General features: G+C 47.5%; 1 protein-coding gene across 5 annotated transcripts in view; it reads right to left on the bottom strand.

The window, feature by feature from the left end:
- The window catches only part of AP2A2 (adaptor related protein complex 2 subunit alpha 2), a 63,660-nt gene that overhangs the window by 38,742 nt on the left and 7,658 nt on the right, over positions 1–17,260 (bottom strand). The window lies entirely within an intron of this gene.

The raw sequence follows: 17,260 nt of genomic DNA, 5'->3' as shown, positions 1-17,260 counted from the left end.
TGATAGGTCCACTTTTACAATATCCAATGAAGTTTGGGAATCATCCAATATATTAAAAAAGGATGGAAGGTACATTAAAGAAATACATGACAGTCCCGCTTCCCCTACATCCTGCATCTAGTGCAAAATCGGCCTTCCTTCAACAAGCGTCGGCATGTGTGTTCAGCTTCAGCCCACCTTGACTAGGTGTGGAAACAGGCCTAGAGAGCAGAGACGATTTTCCCAGGGCCACACATCTTAACAAGTACTGTAAAAATATAAGAAGCTGTTCGTCACACAGGGCAGGTGAGTTGTAAGTTCACACTTGAGTAAATTTCCATCGCTTCTGGAAAGCACGAATTAAGTTCACTATTAAAGGCCCTCCCCAGGCTAGTCCCTGGCTCGGTGACTCTATTCCCAGGGGAAGGAAAGGCTGCCACAGCAACCGCCCGCACTGGAGCACTGCCAGGCTGGGGCCTCACAGGTGCCCACACGCTGGGCTCACCAGGCCGTCCTGCAGACTCGCTGCCCACCCGCCCAGCCTCCGTCACTGCCACTCTTGGAGCTTATCTCACCTCGCAGTGAGGCAGCCTCCCACTCCCCAGGGCACTCCCACAACGCCAGTTATCTTTCACGACTGACTCGCTAATAAACAGGGTTTAACATCTGCCTGAGTGTAATGGAACCCTCCTTTGAGCCACTCCTACCCTAGAAAGCCCCTGGCCCAGACAGGGCACAGAGGCAGGCTACCCCCCACATGCTGTTCAAGGTGCCAGAACTTAGGTTAAAACAACACATCCTGCCCTCAGGAGCTGCCGTTCCAAGTGGGGGGGAGGGGGGGTTGCAGAACTTTAACAAAACAAGCCCAGCAGGCGGATCTGGGGAACCAGGGGGGATCAGGGGGTCAGGGAGGGGATCCTGACCCTCCTTCTCAGCCCTGAGTGCACTGCGGGGAGGCAGCTCCCAGCTGTGCCAGCTTCCCCATCTGGAAGAGGTGCCCCGAGAACCCAAGGGGGCACCACGTAGAGCAGCGGGCCGGATGCCCCGGAGCGGTGGGTTAAGGGCAAATCTTTTCTTAAGTTTTCCTGAAAAAGTAACACCTTTGCTGAAGTAGGCTTTTCTGACCCGACTGAAAGGGCCACGAAAACAAGGTCATGGGCACCTTCTGCCCACAGCCTGGCTTGAGTGTGGACAGAGCACGGCGCACAGGAGGGCCCACGTGTGTGTGCAAGTGTGCGTGCCCGCGTGTACACATTTGTGTGCGCGTGTGCTTCTCACAAGGGTGCAGGAACCTGTGTGTCTGTGCTGCTCTCCGGTACTCGCACTTTGCTCTACCCGCCCAAGCCCAAGGGAAACAGAGACCCCTGCATGGCAGGAACTTGTGTTGTTCAGAGTCAAGACGGGTCAGAACCAGAGCAGAAATCATAAAAAGATTAGGAGGTACTGGATAGGGGGCAACATGCTAAACAAACTACGGGGATCTATAGCTACTACCCCAGACGGGTAAATCACAAAATAAAACCAAAAGCATGTAGTTTGGAGTTTAGGTGTAGCCAGCAGAAGAAACAGAAGCGAATGGATGAGCTGCACTCCCTCTGGGCAACAAGACCGGGGCTGGGGTGAGAAGCTAGGGCTTTCCAGCCAAAGCTGTTTTAAAATCAGCCAATTTATAGCAAACACACACACACTTGTTTCAATCAGGGGAGGTCAGGCTCCCCCAGAGGAGAGGCACAGGGGTCCAAGGACAAAAGCAGACTCTGATTCACTCTGCAACCAAGCGGAAATTACTCCGCATCTCTGAGCACAGTTCCCTCAAAAGGGAAACTACTAAAAGCCACAAGACCTCACAGCAATACACCTGGGCAAGGGGAGGTAGAAGGGAGAGCCCCAAACAGACCCGGGGGACTACACGGGGCGGAGCGTGACCGGGGGCTGGCACAGTGACGAGGGACAGGGAGGGCCACAGAGACCGGTGGACAGGGCCCAGGAAAGCCTGGAAGCACCGCCTGGTGAAGACGGTGGAGGAGGGAGTCTGTGCGACAGGAAAGCCACCTTGGACCTTGCCCCCCAACCCTGCCACAGCCCAGAGGACGAACTCCACGTAAGACAAGCAAGTTACACTCCACACAGAGACGACAAGGAAGGGGAGAAAGAGTAAAACAACACCCGGCAGACAGGCAGCGCACAGACCACAGCAACACTGGAGCCTCTATCTCCAAACAAGCTGGAGAACAGTAAGAAAAACAGGGAAGACACTTAAAAACCCACAGAAAAACTCAGACGTTAGTTAAGAGAAACCAGGTAAATTAGAAATTTAAAAAATCATTTCAAAAATGAAGAATAAGAGGGACTTCCCTTGTGGTCCAATGGTTAGGACTCTGCGCTCTCACTACTAAGGGCCCAGGTTCAATCCCTGGTCGGAGAACTAAGATCCCACAAGTTGCGTGGCACATCCAAAAAAAAAAAAAAATGAGGAATAAGAAACAGAAGGAGGGCTCCCCTGGTGGCTCAGTCATTAAGAATCCACCTGCCAATGCAGGGGACACGGGTTCGAGCCCTGGTCCGGGAAGATCCCACATGCCGCAGAGCAACTAAGCCCATGCACCACAACTACGGAACCTGCGCTCTAGAGCCCACGAGCCACAACTACTGAGCCCGTGTGCCACAACTACTGAAGCCCACGTGCCTAGAGCCTGTGCTCCACAACAAGAGAAGCCACCGCAATGAGAAGCCCGCACACAAGAGTAGCCCCCGCTCGCCGCAGCTAGAGAAAAAACCTGCGTGCAGCAACGCAGACCCAATGCAGCCAAAAATAAATAAATTTTTAAAATAAATAAATTAAGAAACGGAACAGAAGAACAAATATACACAACAGAGGTCTGGAGAGAAACAGAAGATGAAAAGAATGAAAAGAAACAAAATTAGTTAAAGCAAAAAGAAATGAATAAAGAGATAAAGGATACGGGAGAAAGTAGCAAATACTGAAAATGGACAAAGATGCAGCATATGGGCAGTAGGAGTCCCTGAGGAAGACAGCCAACTGGGCAGTGGAACGGCCTAAAGCGCACCATTTGAAAATGCTTTCCTGAAATTAAAGTAAATAAAAGATTTAAAACCACATAAAAAACCACACCACATACCTGGGAATACCGACCCCAAATAACACACACCAAAACATATTCTAATAAAACCACTGGATTTTAAAGAAAAAAAAAAAAAAATCCTGGGAATTCCCTGGCAGTCCAGTGGTTAGGACTTTGCACTCTCACTGCCAAGGTCCAGGTTCAATCCCTGGACGGGGATCTAAGATCCCACAAGCCACACAGCACGGCCAAAAAAAAAAGAAAAAAAGAAGAAGAAAAAAAATCTTTTGAACACCTGGGGAAAAAAGCAGCTGATACAAGGAAGAAAATCAGATTTCCTCAGACTCGTGCAGGCTCAGGTGTGGGCTGGACACCTGGTCCACTGACTGGACTATGCCTGAGTGCCTCATCACACAGGGGAAACAAGACCTCGGGGGCCAAGGACACAAGCCCACAAACGCTGGCCCTCGCTGGCTGGTGGTGGTGCTTCCACCCGACGGGGCAAGGCTGTGCCTGAGCGGCAGCCCTGGGAACACCCTTGGGAATTGCTCCGGTTCCCACACTCCTGTCCAAGGTGAGGCTTTAAAGAAAGTCGAGTATGGCCGTGGGGGACTGACACCACACACAGATCAATGCGTTCAAATCAAACTTATGCCCGAAATTTACCGAACTGCCATCCTCCTCCAGGTGGTGAGGACACCTGGGAGAAACGCACGCGCTGGGGCCCTGGGGGCCTTCCCCACCCCCAGTTCATGCTCACTCAAGCTGCACTTCCCTCCCGACAGAAGCCCAGCCACCCCACACTGCTGGCAGCAGATGTAGCGATAAATCCGATCTTTCTAGATACAGAATCAGCTCTGGGAGAACGGGAGAGGTCACTGCCCTACTCTGACTTCTGAAGCCCATTCTAACAGGGTGAAGCATCGGCCAGCGTAGCTGGGACGCGGTGACAAGCCTCGCCATGCCTGTAGCTTGATCTCTGTTCCACAGTGAAGAGGTTCTGGTCTCTGCCACCCTGTGCTGTCTCCACCTAAAACGCAGCAGGTCTGTCAGCCACAGAAAATACCAAGCTTCTAACAGGCAATTCCCACAGTGGATGTCGGCGCTCTGGTAGCTAATGAGTCACCTAGACTGTCCCACAACCACTGCCAAAAACAAGCTACAATTTGCGTCCAGTAAATAGCAAAGAACGCACTCTAGGGGGGACAAGCTTTGAAAAAAGCCCTTGGATTTCTAGAATTACCGTCCCTGGTCGTTCTTCCGGAATAACATGCTGGTTGACGATTTCTTCTTGCCTGCAAGCTGAGCTCATCAACTGACAGTGCTAGTGTTCTGGGAACAGCCTGATTCCAGACAAAGAGCACAGGGGCCTATCACAGCTTATTATAACTAACACGCCAAACCGCCAAAATCGCACGGCAGGAAGTCTGAAATTTACAATAAAATTTGGTCGAAATAAAGTTTAGTCTCTATATAAAATGATTTCACTGAGTAAGCCAAAAGCTCAAAATTGAGCAAACAAAAGCCTATTTTTGAAGGACGGTATCACTGTTAAAATGATACTGAAGGCGGTCAGCACAGCAGGAAGCAGAGCGAACTCTGGAAGCAAGCCTGCCCTGGAATGCCACTCCATGTGCCCAGGCCAGCAACCTAACCTCGCTGAGCCTCAGCTCTCCTTCGTCACATGAGGCACCACAAAGTGCTGTGATGAGGGCTGCACAGACGACCATCAAAAAGCACACACAGGGCTTCCCTGGTGGCGCAGTGGCTGAGAGTCCGCCTGCCAATGCATGGGACGCGGGTTCGTGCCCTGGTCCGGGAGGATCCCACATGCCGCGGAGCAACTAAGCCCGTGCGCCACAACCGTGGCTCCCACATCCCGTGAGTCATGGCCGCTGAGCCTGCACGTCCGGAGCCTGTGCTCCGCAACGGGAGAGGCCACAGCGGTGAGAGGCCCGCGTACTGCAAAAAAAAAAAGCAAACACAGAGCAGCCCGCCCACGGGAGACTGTCGTGAACGTCATCAGGACTTTTCTCTATGTTTTCTCTTCATTTGTGCACAGGAAGGATGGGCCTCCAAACAGAAAGGCTCAGCAACAGCAGACTGGAACAAGATTTCAAAGAAATCAAAAGTTTCTATGCCACAGAAGATAAAGCCACGTTGGACCCTGACAAATGTTAACAGGCATATCTTATTTTAACAGCTTTAGTGTGATATAATTCACGTATCAAACCATTCCCTCATTTAAAGCATGTAACTCAATGACTTTGAGTATATTCAGAGCTCTGCATCCATCACCACTATCTAATTCTGGAAATTTTTCATCTGTCCACACCCAACAGCAGTCATGCACCAACACCTCCCTCCTCAGCCCCTAATCTCCTTTCCACCTCCACAGACTTACCTCCTCTAAACATTTCATATAAATACAATCTTTATATGTTCTTTTGTGATTGGCTTCTTTCACCACTTACAAAAGATAGCGTGATTTTTTTTTAATATTTATTTATTTATTTGGCCGCGTGGGGTCTTAGTTGCCACATTCGGGGTCTTAGTTGCCACATTCGGGATCTTCATTGCCGTGTGTGGGATCTTTAGTTGTGGCATTCAGGATCTTCAGTTGCGGCATGCGGGATCTAGTTCCCTGTTCAGGGATCGAGCCCGGGCCCCCTGCATTGGGAGCTCGGAGTCTTAACCACTGGACCACCAGGGAAGTCCCAATGATTGTTTTCAAGGTAGCATGAATCAGTACCTCATCCCTTTTCTCTGTTGAATAATATCACATTATATGGATATACCATAGTTTGTTATCTGTTCATCACCTGATGAACTGGGGGCTCTTATGAATAATGTTGCTATGAACGTTCGTGTGCGAGTCTCTGTGTCAACGCACACTTTCATTTCTCTGGAGTGGACACCTAGGAGCAGAAATGCTGGGTCGTACGACAATTCTATGTCTAACACTGTGAGGAACTGACGAGATGTTTTCCCAAAAGGCAGCACCATTTTACATCACCACTATAAAAGCGCGAGGGTTCCAATTGCTCCACTTGCTGTTGTCCATCACTTTTACTCCAGCCATCCCAGTTAGTGTGTGTGAAGTGGGATGTCACTGTGGGTTGTTTGGTATGGTTTTTTTTTTTGGACTGCACCACACAGCTTGCGGGGATCTTAGTTCCCTGACCAGGGATCGAACCCGGGCCCTTAGCAGTGAAAGTGCAGAGTTCTAACCACTGGACCACCAGGGAAGTCCCTGGTGTCTTGTGATTTTATTTTCATTTATTTTTTTAATCTCCCTTGTGTTTTTTCCTTTGACCCACTGGTTATTTAGGAGGGTGTTTGATTTCCACATATTTGTGAATTTCCCAAACTTCCTCCTGTTACTGATTTCTAACTTCATTCCATTGTGGTTGGCGAACACACTTCGTATGATTTCAATCTTTTTAAATTTACTGAGGCTTTTTTTTTATGGCTTAACATAGTCTATTCTGAAGAATGTTCCATATGCACTTGAGAAAAACGTGTATATTCTGCACTTGTTGGGTGAAGCAGTCTATAGATGTCTGTTAGGTCTAGTTGACTTAGTGTTGTTCAAGTCTTCTATTCATTGCTGATTTTCTGTCTACTTGTATCTCTTACTGAAAGCAGGGTATTGAAGTCTCCAATTATTATTGTTGAAGTGTCTATTTCTCCCTTCAATCCTTCATGTATTTTTTTAAATTTATTTTTATTTATTTTTGGCTGCGTTGGGTCTTCGTTGCTGTGCGCGGGCTTTCTCTAGTTGCAGCAAGCGGGGGCTACTCTTCGTTGCGGTGCACAGGCTTCTCACTGCGGTGGCTTCTCTTCTTGCGGAGCGTGGGCTCTAGGCACGCGGGCTTCAGTAGTTGCGGCACACGGGCTCAGCAGTTGTGGCTCGCGGGCTCTAGAGCGCAGGCTCAGCAGTTGTGGCGCACGGGCTTAGTTGCTCCGCAGCATGTGGGATCTTCCTGGACCAGGGTTCGAAACTGTGTCCCCCGCATTGGCAGGTGGATTCTTAACCACTGCGCCACCAGGGAAGTCCCTCTTCATGTATTTTGAGCTCTGTTATTAGGTATGAATATGTTCAGAATTGGGAATTCCCTGGTAGTCCAGTGGGTAGGACTCGGCGCTTTCACTGCCATGGGCCCGGATTCAATCCCTGGTCGGGAAACTAAGATCCCGCAAGTCTTGAGGCTAGGCCAAAAAAAGAAAGAATTGATATATCTTCTTGAGGGCCTGACGCTTTACCACAGTAAAATGTTCTATAACTCTAATAACAATTTTTGTCTTAAAGTCTACTTTGTCTGATACTAGTATAGTCACTCCGCCTCTCTTCTGGTTACTATTTGCAAGGCACATCGTTTTTCTTCCTTTCACTAGTATCTTTTGTTTGTATCTTTTGATCTATAGTGTCTTTCGAAGAAAGCATTTAGTTGGATCATGTTTTTCTTAACCCATTCTGCCAATCCTGCCTTTTAACTTGAGGGTTTAATCCATTTACATTTAAGTTAGTTTCTGATAAGGTAGGGCTTACATCTGCCACTTTGCTGTTTTCTATATATGTCTTCTGTCATGTTCCTGCATTCTTCCATCACTGTCTTCTTTTGCATTAAGAAGTATTTTTCAGTGCATCATTTCAATTCATTTGTTTCTTTTAGTTTTTTTTTTAGTTACTTTCCTAGTAATTGCCTGGGGATTATAATCAACACTTAACTTAAAACAATCTAGCTTGATACAAACTTAATTTTAGGGAATTCCCTGGCAGTCCAGTGGTTAGGACTTGGTGCCTTCACTGCTGTGGCCTGGGTTCAATCCCCGGTCAGGGAACTAAGATCCTGCAAGCCGTGTGGCGCGCCCCAAAAACAAAAAACTTTTTTCCTTTGTCTTTCAACAGTTTGACTGTGATGTGTCTAAGTACTGATCTCCTTGAGTGGATCCTATTTGGAAGTCATCTTGGATATGTACATTAATGTTTGTCACCAAATTTGGGGAGTTTATGTCTTTAAATATTCCTTCTGCATCTTTCTCCTACTTCTTTCTTTATGGGACTCCAGTTATGGGTATATCAGTATACTTGATGGTGTTCCACAGGTCTCCGAAGCTCTGTTCATTTTTCTTCATTCTTTTTACTTTCTGTTCCTCAGATTGGATCTGTACTTACCTTAATAGAGATCTTAACTTAATTATATTAACAAACCTATTCCCAAATTCACTGACTTCTTTCTTCTATCAGTTCAAATCTACTGCTGAGCCCCTCTAGTGAATTTTTCATTTTTTCATAGTTATTTTATTTTTCATAGTTATTGTATTTTCAACTCCAGAATTTCTATTTGGTGTTTTTTAAAAAATAATTCCTACCTTTTTATTGATAACTTCTACTTGGTGAGATATTCTCATACATTAATTATTTAGACATAGTTTCTTTTAGTTCTTAGAACATACTTATAGTAGCCAATTTAAAGTCCTTGTCTAGTATTATTAAGTCCAACATCTGGACCCTTTCAAGGATAGTTTCTATTGACTACTTTTTTCCTGTGAATAGACCATATTTTCCTGTTTCTTTGTGCATCTCATAAGTTCTTACTGAAAACTAGTATTTCAGGTAATACACTGTGGCAACCCTGGAATTCAGACTGCCCCTTTCCCAGGGGCTGTTATTGCTATAGTTATTTGCTTAGTGACTTTACTGAACTAGTTCTGTAGAGTCTACAATTCCCTATAGTTTACAGTTACTATAAGTCTTTGCTCAGTTAGCTTAGTGGTCAGTTAATGATTGGTCAGGAATTTCTTTAAATGTGTTGAGCTAATAAGTGTCCCAGACACGGCCAAGAAGCTGTGCAAGTGCTGAGGCACACCTTCGGCACTCAGGGAGCTATAATGCTGCCTTTGCCTTCACTTCTTATTTGTGGAGGGACTCAAGATTAGACAGAGGTGAGAGACTAGGGCCCTCTCAAATCTCTCCTAGGCATATACACAGTCCTGCCTCTGTGCAGCCTTCGAGACCCACAGGAGTCTATCAGAGCTTTCCAAAGCCCCCTAAGAGCATGTCATTCTTCGTATCTTTCTTCTAAGATTTTGGCCAGACTCTTGTTTGCCCCCAACTGTGATATTAACTGCCACTGATCGTTTGCCACAAAGACACTAAGGGTAACGCTCTTCCCAGTGAGTGAGATCAAATAATGACAGCTCTGCAAATGGGGCTTTTCCAGAAAGCTGCAAGGCCAGTCAAAGAGTAACAACACTCTGAGAAGAGGACTTTTGAGGGGCTTCAAATCTCATCTGTCCCTTCCAATGGCTGCAAGGCTGCTGGTTTTCACAGTTACCATGGCTGCAAGGCTGATGGTTTCCAATGCTACCACAGATCATGGGAGAGGAGAATGACAGTAGGTCAAGTTGGAGGTTCAGCAGTTTTTCCTGAATAAATCTTCCTGAGATTATGTCAATTTCTGGTTCATTTCCAGAGTTCCAACAAAGTTTATTTTGACCATTTTTACCAGTGTTTTCACTGCTTTTATGGAGGAGTAGATTTACAGAGGTCCTCACTCCACCATTCTTACTAAATGGCGTTTCTGCTATACGGTCAAAGCAACTATGAGTAAAGAGTACTTTACCCATTCGTCCCTCCTGTCAATTATGATTTCTGTATCTCCAAAATCCACTCCTACTGCCTTGACTCAGACCCTTGCTATCTCCTCTAGACCAGAGCAATCAATCTTTTCCTAACTGGCTTTCCTGCCTTTAAACCTAGTCTAAAATCCATCCTTCGCATTCAAAATTACTATTCTACTAATAAAAAAATAAATTGTACAGTGTCACTCTCCTGTTTAAGATATGTCCGTGGTCCACGTCCCACAGAGGAAGTTCCCCATGATCTGGCTACGGCCTGCTCCTCCCACCTTGTTCTCCTGCCACATCTCCCGACCCACCAGGCACTACTCATTCCAGGAACCACCCACAACGCCTGGAGTGTGTCCCGCTGCCACTCGTGTCACTCCGCAGTGTGACGCATGATGCTCCCCCCTTTCGTGGAGAACCCCCTACACCCTATCAGCTCAGCAGACCTGACCCAGGCATTACCCCATGTTACCCTGCCTGACCACCCTCTCCTGACCGTCTGCAGCTCATCCTGCCGAGCTGATCATCCCTCATTTTCACCATTCATCTCACACACTTACCACTCTGCGTTACAAGGGCTTGAGCTACTCTGAGGAGAGAGATCATGTCTCATTATCTTCAGTGTTTGGCATGTGAGAAGAAAACAGCCACGACCTCTACAATGCGCTACACAGGCCCCGTGACCCGTCTCCCCACCTCCAATACCCCCGACCTAACCTTCTACCTAACCTCCTTCTTGGCTCCCTATTGCAGACACACGGCCTCCTACTATTTCCTCCACACACTGGTTGTCTCTCCCCCCAGTGAAGGCCTTTGTACCTGCTGTTCCCTCTATCTAAGATGTACCCCCCCGCCGCAATTTCTACATGACCCAGTGCCTTCAAGTCTTTTGCTCAGCTGTTACCTTTAAAGCAAGACCAATCCTGGTCACCCTATTTGAAGTTGAAAACCCACAGCCCCAATGTTCCCCATCACCTTCTCTCCTTAATTTTTCTCTCTTGTACTTACTGTCTTCTAACATATGATACGATTTTCTTTTTATTGTCTATCTCCATCCGCCAGAATGTAGGCTCCCTAGGAGCAGGCAGTTCTGTGTGTTTTATTCACCACTATAGGCCCCGGCATTTAATAGGTGCTCAATAGCTGTCTGGTGAGGAATGCACACCCAGTGTAGTGTGTGCTCAATGACGGCAGCAGACATCTGAGTCCCTGTGCTGAAAACTGCCCCAAGAGCTCTTATGCAGCTGAGCTAGGAAACAACTAATATTTACTGAGCGCCAGAATTGCCACCAATGCGGGTGACGTTTTCACCTCCAACAGAAAACTCTCTCTTGAGGCCCTCCCTCTCCCTCACATCCATCCATCAAGGAGTCTTGTCCATTTTTCCTCCAGAAAAATACACTATTCTCACCATCTCCACTGCCACCAACGTCTCTTGTATGGACTGTAACAACTTTCACCTTCTGCTCTGGCCTCCTCCGATCTATTTCCTCACAGGAGCCAGGGTGATCTTCATATACAGGTGTACCTGCCACTCACCTGATCCTCTTCAGACGCCTCCTCCAGGACACCCAAGAGGAACTCAGACTTCCTGCCAGGGAAGGGCCTCCAAGGCCCAGCAATCTGGCTCCTTTCTGCTCCTCTCCCTCTCACTCATGACGCTCCAGCTGCACTTGGCTTTTGGGTCCTGAAGCAGAACTAGCCCTAGACTACCGCAAGCCCTTCTCCCCTCAGGACCCAGCTCACATACTGCGTCCTCAGAGAGGCCCTCTATGAATACCCTACCTAAGGTAGTCTCCCTTTCATCCTCCACCATGATGAAGTATATTCTAAAAATATTTGTTTTTATAAGTTTCAGTTCAGGGTTTAAAGTAACTCTTCGGAAAAGTTAGGTATCCAAACTCTCCTGGATTGACTCATCATTACCCATAAAAGAATCCACTGACTTCACCACAGAAACAAATTTCCATTTACTATATTCCACTACCGGCAAGAAACTGCCTCATTAACACAGACCACGTCTATGAAACAAAATCCTATGAGACGCCTATCTCCCCTGCTGTGATTTCTGGGTCTCAGAGCCTTATAACCTGAACCATGAGAAGTAGGCGTGCAGAAGTACAGCCGGCAGTGTTCTGTTAGCGGCGAACAAGGCCCACCCTGCCTGCCTTCCTCAAGGAAGAAGTTAGTGCCACAGAGTCACATGTTCTCTTTAAAGTTCTGCTTAGAAACTCGTGCCAAACAAACTGCATAGTGAGAACCACCCACCCAAATTAATTTAGTAATAAAAGGTATTATTGCTCCACTTAGGCAGTAGAAGGTAAAAGTGCAGAAAGTGAAACTATTCTCTCCCAAGACCTTCCCTCAAGGAGTGGTTAATGCAAAGTAGTATAAATCCAAAGGTTATGAAGGTCTGCATGGTGGGTGGTGTGTGTGTGTGTGTGTGGGTGTGGGTGTGTGGGTGTGGGTGTGTGTGGGTGGGTGGGTGTGTGGGTGTGTGTGGGTGTGGGTGTGTGTGGGTGTGTGTGGGTGGGTGGGTGGGTGTGTGTGGGTGTGTGTGGATGTGGGTGTGTGGGTGTGTGTGGGTGTGGGTGTGTGTGGGTGTGTGTGGGTGTGGGGGGGTGGGTGTGGGTGTGTGGGTGTGTGGGTGTGCGTGGGTGTGGGTGTGTGTGTGTGTGGGTGTGTGTGGGGGGGTGTGTGTGGGTGTGGGTGTGTGTGTGTGTGTGTGGGTGTGTGTGGGTGTGGGTGTGGGTGTGGGGGTGGGTGTGTGTGTGTGTGTGTGTGTGTAACATATAAAATGAGTCAAAAACGTATTTAAAAGGAGAAAACTCTATGACAAGAGCGCAAGAGCAGTCACCACAACAGCTGTGGACACTGGAAGGACATGGCCAAGGGGTTAACTGACTCAGCCTGACACAGCAAACTGGGACCCGGCCGCCCGCAAGAGGGAGAACCAGTAAAAAGCAAACCCTGTCCGTCACAGAACCTGACGCCAGGTGCCTCAGGAGGGGGCTATCAGGAAGATGAGCTGGAAGTCTACGTAAGGAGCCGCAGGCCCCTCCACCAGACCCCAGGGCCAGGCCACCTATACCCCTAATCCCAGCAGAAGACAACAGGCCTACTCGCTGGAAAAGCAGGAACACAGGAGCTCTAGGCCTGGCGACACCACCACGTGCTAGGGTGAGGCTCCACACTCGGAAAAACACAAGTGAGCGACAGACTCCCTGCATGGTGGGACACCCACACCCAGAACAACAGCAGACAGACCCCCCACACTCCCTGACCCCACCGAGCAGGAGAGGAGCCGGAACTGCTTCCGAAGAATACGTCTGACACACAGCTTCCCTCCGTGAGACAGAGACCCCTCACCCACCACCACACAGTGAGGCCTCCACCACAGCCGTACCCATGCTGGCTGACACTGGTCCACGTGAGAGGACAGACACTGACCACCAGACATCCAGGATGGCCTCACAGCACGAGCCAGAGACCAAAACAGACCTACAGGGAAAGAACTCAGAGCAAAGAGGCTATGTAGAGAAGGAAACTCCAAAACAATCAATATTCTTACAAATAAAAGAAAACACAGCTTTAAGAACCAGATGCCACCAAAAAAGCAGCACTCAGACAATAATAAAACCCTCGGGGGAGCAGGGAGGGAGAAATTAGGAGTTTGGGCTCAACATATACACGCTACTATATACAAAATAGATAACCAACAGGACCTACTCTATAGCACAGGGAACTCTACTCAATATTTTGCAATAACCTATAAGAAAAAGAATCTTTTAAAAAATAGATATATATGTATGTATAACTAAATCACTTTGCTGTACACCTGAAACTAACACAACATTGTAAATCAACTATACTTCAATTAAAAAAAAAAAGAGAGAGAGAGAAAGCCCTCAAAATGTGGAGAAAAGGGGGACTTCCCTGGCGGTCCGGTGGTTAAGACTCCACACTTCCAATGCAGGGAGCACAGGTTCAATACCTGGTCCCCAGGTCGAGGAATTAAGATCCCACATGCCGCACGTGGGGCCAAAAAATATATATATGGAGAAAAGGGAACCCTCTTCCACTGCTGATGGGAATGTAAATGGGTGCAGCCACTATGGACAACAGCTGTCACATGATCCAGCAATCATACTCCTGGGCATATACCCAGAGAAAACTCTAATTCAAAAAGATACAGGCACCCCAATGTTCATAGCAGCTCTGTTTACAATAGTCAAGACATGGAAATAACCTAAGTGTCCATCAACAGAGGTATGGATATACATGCGGTACATATATACAATGGAATACTACTCAGCCGTGAAAAAGAGTGAAATAATGCCATTTGCAGCAACATGGACAGACTTAGAGATGATCATACTAAGCGAAGTAAGTCAGACAGAGAAAGACAAATATCACATGGCATCACTTGTATGTGGAATCTAAAATATAATACAAACGAACTTATTTACAAAAAAAAAACAGACTCACAGACGTAGAGAACAGACTTACAATTACCAAAGGGGAAGGGCAGGAAGGGAGGGGATAAATTAGGAGTCTGGGATTAGCAGATACAAACTACTATATACAAAATAGATAAGCAACAAGGTCCTACTGTATAGCACAGGGAACTATATTCAATATCTTACAATAACCTATGTTGGAGAAGAATATGAAAAAGAATATATATGTATAACTGAATCACTTTGCTGTACACCAGAAACTAACACAACATTGTAAATCAACTATAATTCAAAAAAAAAAAGAAAGCCCTCAAATTGTAAAAGTGATAGGAGAAAGAAAAATTCAGAAGGGCCAGAGTCACAGAAAACAGAATACCACAAAGACAAAGAAATGGAAGACGAGAGATAAGAGAGTAAGAAAATGTAAGCCAAGAGGTCCACATTTCAACTATTATTAGAGGATTATTGAAAAAAGAGAAAGTGAAAAGAAATTATCAAAGAAATAAAACAAAAACATTTCCCCAAACCCGAAGGACATGAATTACCAGAATGAATAAAGCCACTGAATGCCACACCTGGGCACAGCATGTTAACATTTCAAACCACTAGGAACTAAGAGTAGAGCCATGCCTTCAAAACCGAGGAAAAGCGCTTCCCTGGTGGCGCAGTGGTTGAGAGTCCGCCTGCCGATGCAGGGGACACGGGTTCGTGCCCCGGTCCGGGAGGATCCCACATGCCGCGGAACAGCTGGGCCCGTGAGCCATGGCCGCTGAGCCTGCGCGTCCGGAGCCTGTGCTCCGCAATGGGAGAGGCCGCAACAGCGAGAGGCCCGCGTACCGCAAAAAAAAAAAAAAGAGAAAGACAAATACCGTATGATATCACTTATATTTGGAACCTAAAATACCACACAAATGAACTTATTTACGAAACAAGAGTCACAAAAAGAACAGACTCGTGGTTGCCAAGAGGCAGGGGGTTGGGGAGGGATGGACTGGGAGTTTGGGATTAGCAGATACAAACTATTATATATAGAATGAATAACTACCAAGGTCCTACTGTATAGCCCAGGGAACTATATTCAATATCCTGTAATAAACCATAATGGAAAAGAATATGAGAAAGAATATATATGTATGACGGAATCACTTTTGCTGTATAGTAGAAATTAACACAACATTGTAAATCAAATATAGTTCAATTAGAGAAAGAGTCAAACCGTTATTCTCAGCTAAGAAGAATATTTTCAGACATTAATTAAATGTTACAGATTAGTTAGGTAAAATATTGTGACCTACTAGACAATGGGAAAAGGAAAGCTTAGCTAAGTTAAATCCTCATCTTCCACAGTAAGAAGTTAATAAATAATGACTAAATGGGGAAAAACAACCATGAATGGTATGTAATTTAGAATAATCACATTTTTTAAAGTAAATATTAGAAGAGATGGATAAAAATGAAAATAACTGACTCCGAGGTTAGGAATGGGGGAATGAGGTGAGGGTCAAGTGTTTTATAATTAACTTCTTAAACTACATTCTTGATTTTCATTTTTTTAAACATTTAATTGAGGACAAGAAAATAGCAAAAATGAATATCATTCGGAAGACCTGCCCAAGCACCTACTATAACCCTAGCCCTCTCCCTGCCATTACAAGACGAACGACCCCCAAACCCACTAGCCCTGATCTCGGCTCCTCAGAAGATCTGGCCCCGCCAGGGCCACCGCGCCAACCGTCACCCTCCCCACGCTCCACTGCAGGGACCCCACAGCCCGTCCTTTCAGCTCACTACATCAGGTAAGCAAACTCTGAACCCCACTGCCCCGCCCCCAGGACTTACGACCCACTCTCTCTCTGTCCCTCTCCCCGTCCTCACGCCCTCTTACCAGCCTCAATCCCATCACGTAAACCAAGCCCCGACACTTCTCCTCCATCTAAGCACTTGCTGGCCAAACCCCTCCCTGCTGAGTCCAATTCATGGTCAACTGGCAGGTGAGCCTGGAGAGCTGAGCGTGCCTGGTGACACACCCCCCAGCTCTGCTGGGCTGGCCTCACATGTGAAGCCCAGGGAGGCCCTGTCAGCTCTTCCCAGGGGCCCCCTCACAGCTTCTCCTCCAACACCTCCTCCCTCCCCCATCACTGGTGGCTGGGGCGCCTGTTCCCTCACCAGCACCACCTCCCCCTGCATCTCTGCCCCTCCACTTTCCCCCTGGCCCTTGTCATTCCCATCAGCCAACAAACACGGTCTACCTCCCACCTCCTAGCAGGTCCTCACCTTTCTTGCCTGGTTCAGAGCCTCCTAACCGGTCTCCCCTGCTCTTCTCAACACAGCAGTCAGGAGTTCTCCCCAGAGGTAAGTCCCGCCTCTGCTCACCCTGCACTGGCTCGGCCTGTCACATAGGGTGAAAGACAGAGTTCTCCTAACCGGCTCCGAGATCCCCACCATGCACCTCTCCCCGTCCCCCGGCTCTGAAGTCCAGCCCCTGTGGCCTCCCCACCTGCCCACCAGCACTCCAGGGACACCTGACCCCCAGCTTCCCTATCTGAATTGCAACCCCCTTTTATTTTTCCCTTTATTTTCCCCTTAATATAGTATGTGATGCACCGTACATTATACTTATTTATAATGTCTACCTCACTAGAACGTAAGCCACATGCGAGCACTCTTATCGGTTTTTTTGCTCACTGTGTAAAACAGGAACCCAGTAATTTGCTGAGCAAATGAATTAATCTTAAAAAAGCGTTCCTGACCCCACTGTGATAGGAAGAATGCCCCCCCAAAGACACCCACACCCCAATACTAGGATCCCGTGAGCTACCTTCCAGGGCAAAAGGAACTCTGCAGATGTCACTAAGGCTGGGGAATGACCCGGGTCATGCAAGCAGCCCAGTCTACTCGCAAGAGCCCTCCGAGCGGAGGCTCTCCCTGCCTGGAGGGAGAGGTCAGGGAGATCCAAATCTGGAGAGGGACTCCCCTGAGGGGTCCGGGGAGGGGCCGCGAGAGAAGGCGTGTGGGACCGAGCGGAAGCAGCGTCACCCAGTCTCCAGAAGGGACCCTGGTTTCAGCCTGGGAGACAGGCAGAGCACCCTGGTGCCAGGCCGTGCC

Source organism: Globicephala melas, chromosome 8 (assembly GCF_963455315.2).
Source record: "Globicephala melas chromosome 8, mGloMel1.2, whole genome shotgun sequence".
In the NCBI taxonomy this organism is placed as follows: Eukaryota; Metazoa; Chordata; class Mammalia; order Artiodactyla; family Delphinidae; genus Globicephala; species Globicephala melas.
Note: the sequence above shows the minus strand (reverse complement) of the source record. Positions and strands in the feature narration are given on the sequence as shown.